Source organism: Benincasa hispida, chromosome 7, assembly GCF_027475165.1.
Source record: "Benincasa hispida cultivar pf3 chromosome 7, pf3_genome.v1.1, whole genome shotgun sequence".
In the NCBI taxonomy this organism is placed as follows: Eukaryota; Viridiplantae; Streptophyta; class Magnoliopsida; order Cucurbitales; family Cucurbitaceae; genus Benincasa; species Benincasa hispida.
The window spans coordinates 3256867-3270209 of record NC_143484.1 but is presented as its reverse complement, the minus strand read 5'-3'; positions in this window follow the sequence as shown (position 1 = coordinate 3270209).

Sequence of the window (13343 nt, the reverse complement as noted above, 5' to 3'; positions counted from 1 at the left end):
ACTTCTCTCTTCCCTCATGTTGTTCTTGTTTCCCTTGTTTTAGAGTACGTTATCAGCACGATGCTTTACCACTTTGAAGATTAAGATTTTATTGAAATTAGAGTTGATTCATTGGAATACTAAGAAAGCTAAATACTTCCGAAATTTTCTCCATATTCTTCATATTGTTGGAGGTATTTATAATTTAAAGTTCAAATATGGTGGTTATTTTAATTATGGTCAAAATTGCATGCCTAAGAAAAAAAATTACATGCATATAAGGTATGTGTTTGATGTTTTCATGCTACCATTGGTCATCTTTAATTTACTATGTATTTCCGTATATAGTATGTGATGTGTTCTACACCATGCCAGAAGTTCTCTTGCCGACAGTTGTGAAGTGAGTCTTTGATATTCACAAATCTTTAGCCAACAACTAAAAAAAAAGTGTGTATAAAATAAGTGCGTATAAAATTTAATTATTTTTATTGTTATTTACCTATTTTTCATAATCATAATGAGATGTGGGTTCACATTAAAATTTGTAATCAAATCATGTAATTTGATCGAGGAATAAAAAGTGTTCGATCTAATTACGGTTGAAAATTACGTGAGACCTACTACCTTTACCGTTATCATTACAAATATTATTACTAAAGCAATATAAAAATTATGAATTTTTCATATTTATTGTTACTTTTATCGTTACCATTACTAAAGGTCAAACGGTAATGGTAACAATAACATTAAAACGTGACAAATTCATAATTCTAGGTAAACGTGATCAAAAGCAATTCAAATGTGTTCACTATTTAAGTTTATTACGATTCATCTATCAATGAAGTTTCATTTTGATTATACCAGTTTTTATTATGGTTTGACAAATATGGCCTTAAAGTTAAATATTTAGTTAGATATGCCAAATATGCTATATTGTTTTAGATGTATGTTTTAAATGTTGCAATGTCATTTAGATTAAGGTGGTTAATCATGCAACTTATATTTAAATATAATTCTTATATTGAAAGATTTGATTGAGATGTTTTCCTAATTAGTTTATATTTTAATATTTTGAATATAATTGTTATATATAGAAAATATAAATAAGGATATTTGTTTTCCTAGTTAGATTTCATACCTCTTCATCAGATTTGAGGGTTTTTTTTTTTTTTTTTAAAATAAATAAAGGTAAAATTTTCTCATATTAATATTATCTTTTATATGTCAAGATTATCTTATGATAATATTATCTTTTATCTTTCAAATATGAGAATAAATATCCAATATTATCTTTTATTTTATTTTGAAAGGTTTAAGATTTTAGATGGTAAAGATTCTTTCTTGAGTGAATTAATTTTTAATAAGATTGCAAATAAAGCTTAATATAATTATTCACTTGTGTTCATTAATCATTTAATTAACAATTATTTAAAAGATTAATGCATTTGAAATTTTAAAAAAATTGACTATAAAGAAACTTTGTCTAATGATTGTTTCGTTTAGAACGTATTTAAGTTGACCGTAAAGGAACCCATCTATTGGAGAACTAATCTAGAAGTTGAATAAATGAAATTTTTGTTGGTCATGCTTTTATTGAAATTTATTTTGCTTGTTGAATATTTAAATTATTTCCATGTGAATTTTGTGAGCTTCAAAAAATTTATATATAGTGATTATATATATTTGATTAAATTCTCTCATGGTAAAGTTTATGCAAGTTCTGTATAATAGTTACTCTTCCTAAAATTAATTTTGTTTTAATGCACCTGAGGTTGCATAAATTAATTAGTGCTCATTGTTTTTGTCTTGTCCTTGTAGTTGCACATATTTTAAATTAATAAATGCTTATAAGCTAATAAGCATATATCAAACATGTTATGCGCTTGTATTAGCAAATTGAGAAAGAAAGTTTGAAACATCGTGCTAAACATTTTTCTAATATCTTTTGAGGTTGAATAAAACAAATAAGCATATGTTTCTATAAAAAGAAAATAATGAATTTCAACCAAATAATTTAATATCATTCCCTGAAGTAATGTTGCAATATTTAATAATTTTGATCGGAATCATGTTGATAAAGAAATTATTCTATTAAAACTATACACACATATATTGTTTTGAATAATAATTTTATTTTTCAAATGTGATGCAAAAGATAAAATGATCTTGTATTTGTCGTACATTATGAGTCTCCTTGAAAAATTAAAGTCCTTAGTAATAAAAATGAGAATGGTGTGTGGAAGCAAACTATGCAAATTTATTTAAATCTCCTCAAGATAACTTATCTTTTTAACCCCCTAAATATGAAATATTTTATTGTTACACCTTAGAATATCATGAAAAAATAATTGTTCTTTTTGACCCAATTGTATATGAGATATATATTTGAATTTCTTTTTTAATCTCCTGAATAGAATAAGAATAGTTTATATTTTTATTTTGCATATAGTACATCTATGCATACTATACTTATAAATAAACAATACGTCTTTCAAAATTTAAATGGTTGAAGCGAAAAAATCAAATATGTTATTGTCTTTTAGTCTTGATAAAGATTTTGGAAAAGAAAATATTATTTTTTCAAGATGAGTAAAATTTACAATTGATATAATTTATTCTCTTGTAAATTAAAGAGAAGTTTAGTAAATTTGGAAGATATACATTATTATAAATATCATCTAGAGAGATTGATAATAAGATATGGTATTTCTATACTATATTAATTGTCTTCCATGGGAAATCCATATAGAAAAGTTGCCTACTTTTCCTTCTAAATTGTATTACATACATATTCGTGTAATTGAAATATATACAACAATGAACCTAAAGTTCATTAATCAAAATATATTTCTATTTGATATGATAAGTCATTTTAGGTCAATAGGAAAAATAATTATTGGAAATATACATTGACATCCACTAAAATAAACTATAAGATTCTTTCATCTAATAAAATGTCACGTGTGGCGTGTTCTCAAGAGATTAATTATCAACTCTCACTAACTAAAATTGAATTGAATCTCTCCTGCTTTTGGAACAGATTCATGGTTGTATATTTGAATTTTAATCCACTAAGTGAACCATTTAAATACTTGGGCTAGTTGCATAAATGGAATTCAAGCCAAAAATAATATAATATATGGTACAAGGATAAAATAATTGCATATATAGAACAAAAAATGGCAAAAGACTAAAAAGCCCATGCTTAGCCACCATTTTGCTCACTTCTTCCCAATTTTCTCGAATTGAAAGCTATAACTGATAGCAGCTATCAATGATAGCCACTGATAGCTGCTATCAACGATAGTTGCTATCAATGATAGCTCTCAATTTGAGAAATATAAATACAATCTTGAAATATTAGCTTTTGTTTTGCTTTCAGTTATCAGTGGCTATCATGTTGAGGTTGATGCCCTAAAGTCTCGTGTCCTGTAGTTTGTAAACAGTATATACGAACACCTATGATGTTAATATATGATATTTACTTCACATCTTGTATTTTGCTCAGTTAATTGTTTTATTTGCTTTACCACAAACCAATAAACATAAAATCTCTGGTTATCTGTATGTGACTCAAGCATGTATGTGGTGACATACAAGTGGATCATGTCTTGAGTGATAACCAAAATGGTCTGTAGTAAATGGATAAAGGAGGGAAACCTTATCCTGGTAACGCTACGGACGCGACCCGCTTTGTGGAATGGTCACAAGTGTTGTGACTTGTCACAGATGGTCTGATCATTCGTGTTGAGGATATGTGAGCGGGGGCGTCCTATACAAAGAGTTTGTAAAAGACCTGACCACGAAGTGTTAACGTCTCGTTATATAACACCGTTCATGATAGAGACTTCACTTCACTAGGATGACCATAGGTAATATGACTTCAATCCCGAGTGAGTTGGGAACTCCTGCCATTGAGAGCGGTCCTTTGATTTGTATAGGTATGAGTGGCCAGGTCGCCGATTCAAACCTTCCATTTTAGGGATTCGTCTGATTTGGGAGTTGGGAACTCAGTTACACAAGATAAAATTCACTCCTTCCCCGAGGCAGGGGTAAGTAGATAGATGGCTCCCTTAAGGGCTGATTCCGGGGCTTGAGCGATGTGGCACCAAACACCTTCTCTTGGCCCAAGAGGTGTTCACACATATTTGGACTATATTTTATTGTTCATTAGAGGAATTGAACCAGTGGTACTTAAGGAGTGAGATGTAATTACAGGAGCAAAACGGTAAATTGGCCTAGCTGTACTTACGAGCATCTGTGAAGGTTCATCGTACTCATGATTGGTTATGTCCGATGAACACAGAAATATATCTGTGGTAAAAAGAGTTCAACTGTTGGTCTTTAGTGGAATCACTGACAGTTAACGAATGGTGGATCTCATGGCTAAAGAGTTTAGTCAGTTATTCACGTACCGTTGGAGCTTTGAGCCACAGGTTCATTAGGTCACCTGGGTATCTTGGATAAAGTTGAGAACCAATGTTTGGATTAATTTGGAATGTTCAAATTGACAAGAGGAAGTTCAATTATATATGATATAATTGGACTAGTTAATTATATATGATATAATTGGCTAAATGTATGAGATACATTAATTTGGAGGAAATTAGATATAAATATGATTTATATCAAGTAGAGGAGAAAATACTATAGTAGATATGTGATATCAAACTATAGGATATAAATATAATATGATTATATTTATTAATTAATGAATTGTTTAATTATATGATAATTAACGAATTTATCCACGTTCGGACGTGGGAAGTGGGCTGCGATGGTTATGGTAACCGACTGATTAAAAATGAAAATCGTTTTCATTTTTCAATATCGTTCATTCATATTTTCGTCCGCGCCCAAAAGAATTCGTGAAAGTGATCATGAGAGCCTATACGATAGAAGCTCGTCCGTCTAAACGATCATTTGCCTCACGTTTTCTCTAAACGATCGTATATGTTTTTCCTAAACGATCGTTCAGCCTTTCATACACGATCGTGTAGCTCTTCTATGCGATAAGCATTTCCGCTATACGATAGCACAGGTTCATCTTCCACTTGCTTATCGTCTATACGACGCGTTGTCCTCCGTTCTCTACCAAACTCACCAAAGCCCACTCTTTGGATTTTCACATCGAGGATACCCGAGTTTCATTTGTGGTGCTGTCGTCCCCACTACAGTGTTTGTGTACATTCTGGTTGTGTTGTTGCAGTCGACATACTCGTCGGGTGCTGGTAGATCTATTGGAGGTTTTCCGCTGCTTAGGGTTCAGACGTTCGAAGAGAGTCTTCATCTAGTATGAATCATTTCCTTGTTAATTATTGTATTTTGAGCATGCCGATAATTAGGTTTATATGCATAACTGTTTGTGTGAAATGTATGTGTTTTGTGTTTTGGTCACTGTGAAATTGGAGCGATCTAAACCCGTTCATGGACTCTCGGTATGAGATCCTTCAATTGGAATTAGAGTCAGGTTTCTGATACTCCGATTTCATCTGTTGCAACGAAATAACATATACATTCATGGTGGGTGCATTTCTATGCTATTTTAAATGTTAAATCTGCTGTGGATGTGCCAGATTAATGGATGTTTTCGGGATGAATTGCCTTGGTTTGTTTAATTCCTTTTACATTTACGGTTGTTTGTAAAGGCCCCTGCGTTTTTGGGCATAAATAGTCGTTATCAAGTCTGTATTCAAATTTTGTTTGAAGTCTTAAGTCGTTCGTCGAAGTTCTGGGTAAAGGTTGCGGCTCTTCGAGGAAGGAGACGGTCTAGGGTTGATCGCATTGTGCAGAAGAGGTTCTACATGATCGCTGTCCATCACATCATAAAAATGAAGGAGTACGCGATCGTGGTTGAACGCATCAGTTAAATGATGGGGTATGCGATCAAGAGTTGGTTGTATTGGGTTGACGATGGGGCACGCGATCGCTGAGTATCGTTTATGCACGCGCGCTAGATGATCGTTTAGGTCAGCAAGCTTCATCACTTAGTAACTGACTAAACAATCGCTTAGCATTGTAAGGTAAATCGTTTACCAAGTTGCACGCATTGGTTAGACAATGAGGCGCTCGCATATCGTTTCAAGCGCGCTAGACGATCGTTTAGGTCAGCAAGCTTCATCGCTTAGTAACTGACTAAACGATCGCTTAGTAACTCAAGGTAAATCATTTACCTGTCGTCGCGCTACACGATTGCATGGACGATCAGGCTTCGCAACCTCGTCGTCATCCACGCGATCGTTTGCTAATGTTCCTATCGTCTAGTGCGCGCTGAATGATCGTCTAACTTGCTGGAGTTTGCTACACGATGAAGACCTCCTGGCGGTTCAAGACCCCGTTCGCCTGTGAACCAGTTTGCTCGATGAAAAATGTAATAGATAGGGTTTTTCATTCCGATTTTTTTTAAAAGGCACATCCCGGTCCATTAATCTGTTTGTTAATTACATGCGATGTATGTTTTATATGTCATATGGTATGCACATATAGTAAATCCCATCTTAGGTTATGCAATGATCATGCATCATCTCTTTATTGTAATTGTTATAATTTAGAGAAGCATGATTTTAATTATGTAAGAGCATGTTCATGCATCATATAATATAAGAGTTATATTTATGCATGCATAAAAAGCATTGACATGCATCATCTTTATATTATAATTGTTATAGTATAAGGGTGAATGATAGCATGTTTGCTTAGTTATTACGCGTAATATAAAGGTTATATAGTAATGACCGGACATTGCATGAAGCATGACACATAGGTTACTTTATAAATATTATAAATGCCTCATTATATGCAATGTTTTTTAGTTGTTTCTTTTTAAGAGTTAAAGAGAAATTAGAACTAAAAGAAATAAGAAAGACATGCATGCTAACTTAGGTTTAATTCATGGTTTTAAAATGTTTAAAACTTGGATAACATAGACCTAAGATCACGGTTCTAATATGATTAGCAACCCTAAGACTTTAATCTTTTAATCAGTTTAATAGGATTAAATTGGCTAATAAAAGGTTAAAGGGTAACAAATCTATCTATAAGAAACCTTTTTCTAAGGGGGGTTTTGTCTAGGCTGGGGTATTTAAGTTGACGGAAACGTAATACCCCTACTTGGGAACTTACCTGGAAAGGTGAATTAGATAGATTTGATGCATGCATGCAAGTTAAGGACAGTCTATTAAAGTGTTTAAATGTGACTACTTGAACTTGTTTATATTTCATAAACAAACGTTGTTTATGAGCAGACTTTAAAAAGACCACTTAGACTAAAATCAGTAGCCAGATTGTCTAGGTTAATGAATCCCTAGGTAGAACATTCAGTGGGAGGTACTTAGGGCATAAGATGCTTCATTTAAACCTTTCACTTTTCTCCTAAAGTCCACACCGTGAGATCTATCCTCGACCTCGCGACACCTTTGGCATGTCCCCCCAACGGATGGTGTTTGGGTAGGTCAATATCAAGGTGGATGGAGAGAATGTTCATAGTAAGTGGAAGCGGGAAGTGCGATAGCATATCCCTCGGTCTCCCTCGTTAGGTTGAATAAAGTTACTGCGCATCGCCTCGAGACACCGTGGGAGTGTCTCCCTAAAGGATGGCAGTTTTGCACGTTTCTTTATTTGATCTCCTGTAAGAGGATAAAGTAACCTAGTCTCTTGTTCTAATCTGTCTTTTTCCTACGGTAAGTGCATTAGCAGGACTCTGGCATCGAAAACGAGGGGTTACACTTAAACAAAATAGTTAAAGGTTAACGATTTTGGACCAAAAAATGGTGGTTGTTAGGTTCAGTTCCAAGAGTTGGTTCTGCCTAATGGTTGAGAATGTCTCATCCCAGTGAAGGGGCAACTGATCACCCCACCGGTGGCGTTTGTCCTGACTCACTAGGGCATCATTGCAAAATAGAAGTCTATAACTTAAGGTACTTGAAACTGTTTTGCAAAACAAATCTGTTTGAACGTGATTTAGCAAAATCTAATAAAGATTTGTTCGTTTTTTCAGCAACTTTTTCAAATGGCTACAGCCACCTTATAGTTGTTAAGTGCCGAAAAATTAACTGGCGACAATTTTTCAACATGGAAACACATGATCACGACAATCCTAACCATCAAGGATCTCATGTTCGCTCTCACAGAGGCTTGTCCTCCTATTCTAGCTCCAAATGTCCCTCGAAATGTTCGGGAGGCATACGAGCGATGGACAAGGGCAAATGAGAAGGCCCGAGCCTATATCTTGGCAAGTCTTTTTGACGTCTTGGCTAAGAAGCATGAGTCTATGGTCTCAGCTCGTGAGATCATGAAGTCCCTGCGGGGGATGTTTGGACAACCGTCTGAACAGCTTATGCGTGAGGCTTTTAAATACATATTCAACTCCAAAATACAAGAAGGCACCTCTATTCGTGAACATGTGCATGATGGTTCACTTCAATGTGGCGGAGTTGAATGGGTCTACCATCGATGAGGGCAGCCAGGTTAGCATCATCCTGCATTCTTTGCCGGAGAGCTTCCTGCACTTTGTTAGCAATGTGATTCTTAACAAAGTGAAGTATAACCTTACAACTCTCCTCAACGAGTTGCATACATACCAATCTTTACTGAAAAGTAAGGAGAGACAGAAGGGTGAGGCAAATGTTGCTTCATCCTCAAGGATGTTCCACAGAGGTTCGACCTTAGGAACGAAGTCTGCACCTTCTACTTTTAACTCTGCAAAGGGGAAGAAGAAGAAGAGTGGTAAGGGAAAAGGGAAGGCACCTGCTAACCCACCGCCTATCACTCCGAGGAGGCGTCCACCAGTTGTTAAGGGAAAGTGTTTCCATTGTAACCAAGATGGACACTGGAAGAGGAACTGTCCTCGGTATCTGAAGGAGAAGAAAGCAGCTAAGCCCAAAGACAAGGCGGATAAAGGTAAATGTGATTTACTTGTGTTTGAAACTTGTTTAGTGGAGAATGATGATTCTGCCTGGATAATTGATTCAGGTGCCACTAACCATGTTTGTTCTTCTTTTCAGGGGATTAGATCTTGGCGACAACTGAAGGCTGGTGAGATGACGATGCGAGTAGGTGATGATGGGAATTAGAAGTCATTTTTACTCAGCAACTAAAATCCCGTGGATGCGATATGCGATATATGTTTCTAAGATATGTGTTGATAGTCATGCGTCGATGGTCATGCGTTGGAATGAAGATGCGTTAATAAATGTATGCGATGACCATGCGTCCTGTCACAATTTCTTGCGCTCATGCCAAGAATAACGCGAACGCAAGTTTCTCGGGTAATCCGAGGTCAAACATAGGGACTTGTAGCTATATGTGTGTGGTGATGTGCATGCGGTGGTTTAAATAAAAGAATGGAAGAGAGGTCGCTAAGTTAATCCTACTCCTACTCTTATCTCACAGACAACGCAATGAGAGTATGCATGAAAGGTAGAGATACGAAAAACCTTGAAATGAAATAAATGTATGGAAAAATAGATAAAATGCGGAGATGATTTCATTGCAACCCTTAAGAGTGACCGTAAGGGCAACCTTAGTCAATGCAAGCTATGCGATCATGCTACACTCATGCACGGTAAATCATTTTCCAATGCAAATACGGTACACCTAAGTCTAGGACGCATGTGTTGAATGCAAAAGTGTCTATAGAGATTATTCCTAAGTCTCTACTCTTTTCCTATGCGATGATGCAAAATGCACACAACGCTGCAGTGTCCGCACACAATCGTATCCTATCTCTAGGATGCATGCGATGAGTTAATAGCAAATAGTGCTTATTTCGAAGCTCCTATCTCTTATGTTATTTGTTCTAATCTGACTCTCCTGAGCCTAGATTCTGATCTGACCTTCCCAAGCCTAGATCCTATCCTTAGACTACCCTCCTAAGAATCCCTAATGGACGAATGAAGCATACATAATACAAGACAATCGCATAAACTTTACTGACCTAAGATTGTTCCTATCCCTAGTGAACAATGACTTACATTGCTTAATGCGACCAACCACTTACCCTCTCGGGCAGTTGGTTGTTGCTGACTTTACTCATAGACAAGCAATGTGTTAGCTTATAGACGGCGTTGCAGCAGCTTCACACTAAGCAAATAAGATTACTCACACATTCACGCAATGCACACCTCTCGGTGGGTTGCTACATGCTTCATATCCCTAATCCACATGACTAAGTATGCGATACCCAAGCAATCCCACTAAGTGTTGCAATGAAAGTAAGGACGTTAAGTAAAAAAGATGAAGATGGAGTCGAAGGAAATGTAGAAATGTATTGCACACAAAATGTATTAATTCCTTAATTCCAAAATGTCATACAATACAATATAAGAAAAGAAAGGAAAATGAAATGACCAGTTGGAAGCAAAGACTTGCTTCCAGCGGATGTGCGTCAAGGCTGCCGATGGTGCCATGGATGGGCAGAGGAACTAACTCTCTCGAGATCTTGCTCTGGATGAAGGCTCCGGTCGTCACTCGGAATAGATGAAGGAGGTGAAGAACTCTCAAACTTTTTCTCACGCGTTTGTCTGGATCGCAAGGATCCGCCCTAGGCGAACGTCAGGCGAAAACCTTGGATCCCTTAAATTTCTGCTCATCAGCTTCTATTTATAGAGCTTGGGTCGCCGATAGCATTAATTAGACTGCTCTAGTCTGACATTTGGCACGTTAGCCCTTTCTGAACCTCTGCTACTAATGGCATGGTAGGTGAAATGTCAGCATCATCTTTTGGTTTTTCTCGATGTAGATGCGTTGATGCGTCCATTCCACCAACCTTGCATTGATCCCATTAGTATGCGTTGTCATGTAGCCGCAATCATTTAATGACCACATTCGCTTAATACCGCAACTCTACACGATGACCACAATCGCTAGGCGAGCGCAACTCCCATGCGATGGATGTATACGGCTGAGTATCGCAATATCCATGCGTTGATCGACGTGTTCGACCTTGCGATGGAGTGCTTCTCTGCATGCAGTCGTCTATGCGGTGGTCTGGTTTCCTCGTTTGCGTCTATTTCTTGTTTTAGCTACAAAAATAGAATATTGAACACATAATACGCAAAATAACGGGTTAGCTGAGATTCAACATGCTGATCAACGCAAGCTCACTTTCTCATGAACTCCTAGCACAATTACGGCCTATTCTGCCTAACAACCTTCATAATGCTAAGTAAAAGGCCTAAGATGACATGCATTTCTACATGTCATCACACCCCCAAACTTGAAATCATGCTTGTCTTCAAGCATGCGTTATATTCAAGAAATTTTAACTCACCTTCATGCTTTCCTTTGTAATGACCAGCTTCTCAGAATATAATTTACACACACCTTTGACCATCACCGCAATGCTCTCCTCCACTTTGGCTGTTTCTTAAAAAAGATCTTTTCTAAGTTTAGATCCGGCAAGTCTTTGCTCAAAAACTTTTTCTTCATGCACCGCAATTTTGCGTTTAGCTTTTGAGAATGCGTTCGTAAAAAATACTTCAAAACTTTGCGATGACTTATTCAAATGCGGCGTTGAACTTGGTTACGCCCTTTGTTTTGGCTTACCCCCATCTGTGTCATGTGGGCATACAACTTCGGTTGCGTTTCATATTCAACTCAACTCTTGTCTCGTTTGATTTGGCTTGCGCCGGACAGAGAAGCTGCGCTATTGTGCTGATCCTGGCGACTTGCCTTCGTTTTGGCTTGCCCCCATGTGTGTCATGCGGACATCCAACTTCGAGCAAGTGCCTTTCACAGCTTAACTCTTATCAACATGGGTTTCCCCATTACGTTGACAGTGGAGTTATTATTCTCAAAAGCTCGCTTCATCATTTTTTTTCAACTGATCGCAATGTAATGAACGCAATTCTCCAAGACCGCTGCCACCCTCAAACTTAGAGGTTGACAGCGTTCTCATCGCAAAGCTAAAAGCAAAATTACAAGAATGCGATAATAAATGCTTGAACAAAGGTTTGCACAAAATAAAACTTAAGACTTTCAAAATTTGAGGAAGCTAATAAAAGTAAAGAATACCTTGCGTTGATTAGTTAGAAGATGCGGTGAACTTTACGTACCATCATAGAAACATCGCAAAACAACGCAATCGGGAAAAAGAGAATTTCAAAAGGATAAGGCATACAAGATAACAGGAAAAGACCTTAGGCAGAACAATGCATACGATCATGCGTGGGAATCCACGCGATTGAAGCCATGCGTTGAAGGGTGAAAGGAATTCTTCCGTTGAACTACGAACCGAGGAGACTTATTGTTGCACCTACAAGAGCAAATGTACCACAACCAAGGAAGTAGCCATATATCCAAAATAACAATAAAAACAACAATAACCTATACTAAGAAAGCAAAGTAAAGATAGAGTAGAAGACATCCCTGGAAAAATAGGAGTGTTGTCACCGCAAGGAGTCTTCCATGCAGGAGATGGTTCTTAACTACTTGGGCCAAGTTGCCTTGACCATTGGAACTTCCGGCAATATTGAGCGCATGCGGTCGTCTTGTGCTTTAGAATTACTTTAAGCTCTTTTGCGACTGACTGCCCTTCTACATTGGGGTCAACATTGGCTTTTAACACATCGCCTACACTTCAATATTGTTTGCAACCTAGTCGCACAAGCTGCAATACTCCCAAGATAAAAAGTTTGCTCGTAGAGACACAAAACTTAACAAACATTTAGCTGCCAAGTCCTCGGCAACGATGCAAAAAACTTAATGACGGGAAATTAGAAGTCATTTTTACTCGACAACTAAAATCCCGTGGATGCGGTATGTGATGCATGTTCCTAAGATATGCGTTGATAGTCATGCGTCGATGGTCATGCGTTGGAATGAAGATGCGTTAATAAATGTATGTGATGACCATGCGTCCTGTCACAAGTTTTCTTGCGCTCACGCCAAGTATAACGCGAACGCAAGTTTCTCGAGTAATCTGAGGTCGAACACAGGGACTTGTAGCTATATGTGTGTGGTGATGTGCATGCGGTGGTTTAAAAAGAATGGAAGGGAGGTCACTAAGTTAATCCTACTCCTACTCTTATCTAACAGACAACGCAATGAGAGTATGTAAGAAAGGTAGAGATACGACAAACCTTGGCATGAAATAAATGTATGGGAAAATAGATAAAATGCGAAGATGATTTCATTGCAACCCTTAAGAGTGACCACAAGGGCAACCTTAGTCAACGCAAGCTATGCGATCATGCTACACTCATGCATGGCAAATCATTTTCCAATGCAAATGCGGTGCTCCTAAGTCTAGGATGCATGTGTTGAATGCAAAAGTGTCCATAGAGCTTATTCCTAAGTCTCTACTCTTTTCCTATGCGATGGTGCAAAATGCACACAACGCCGTGGTGATCGCACACAATCGTATC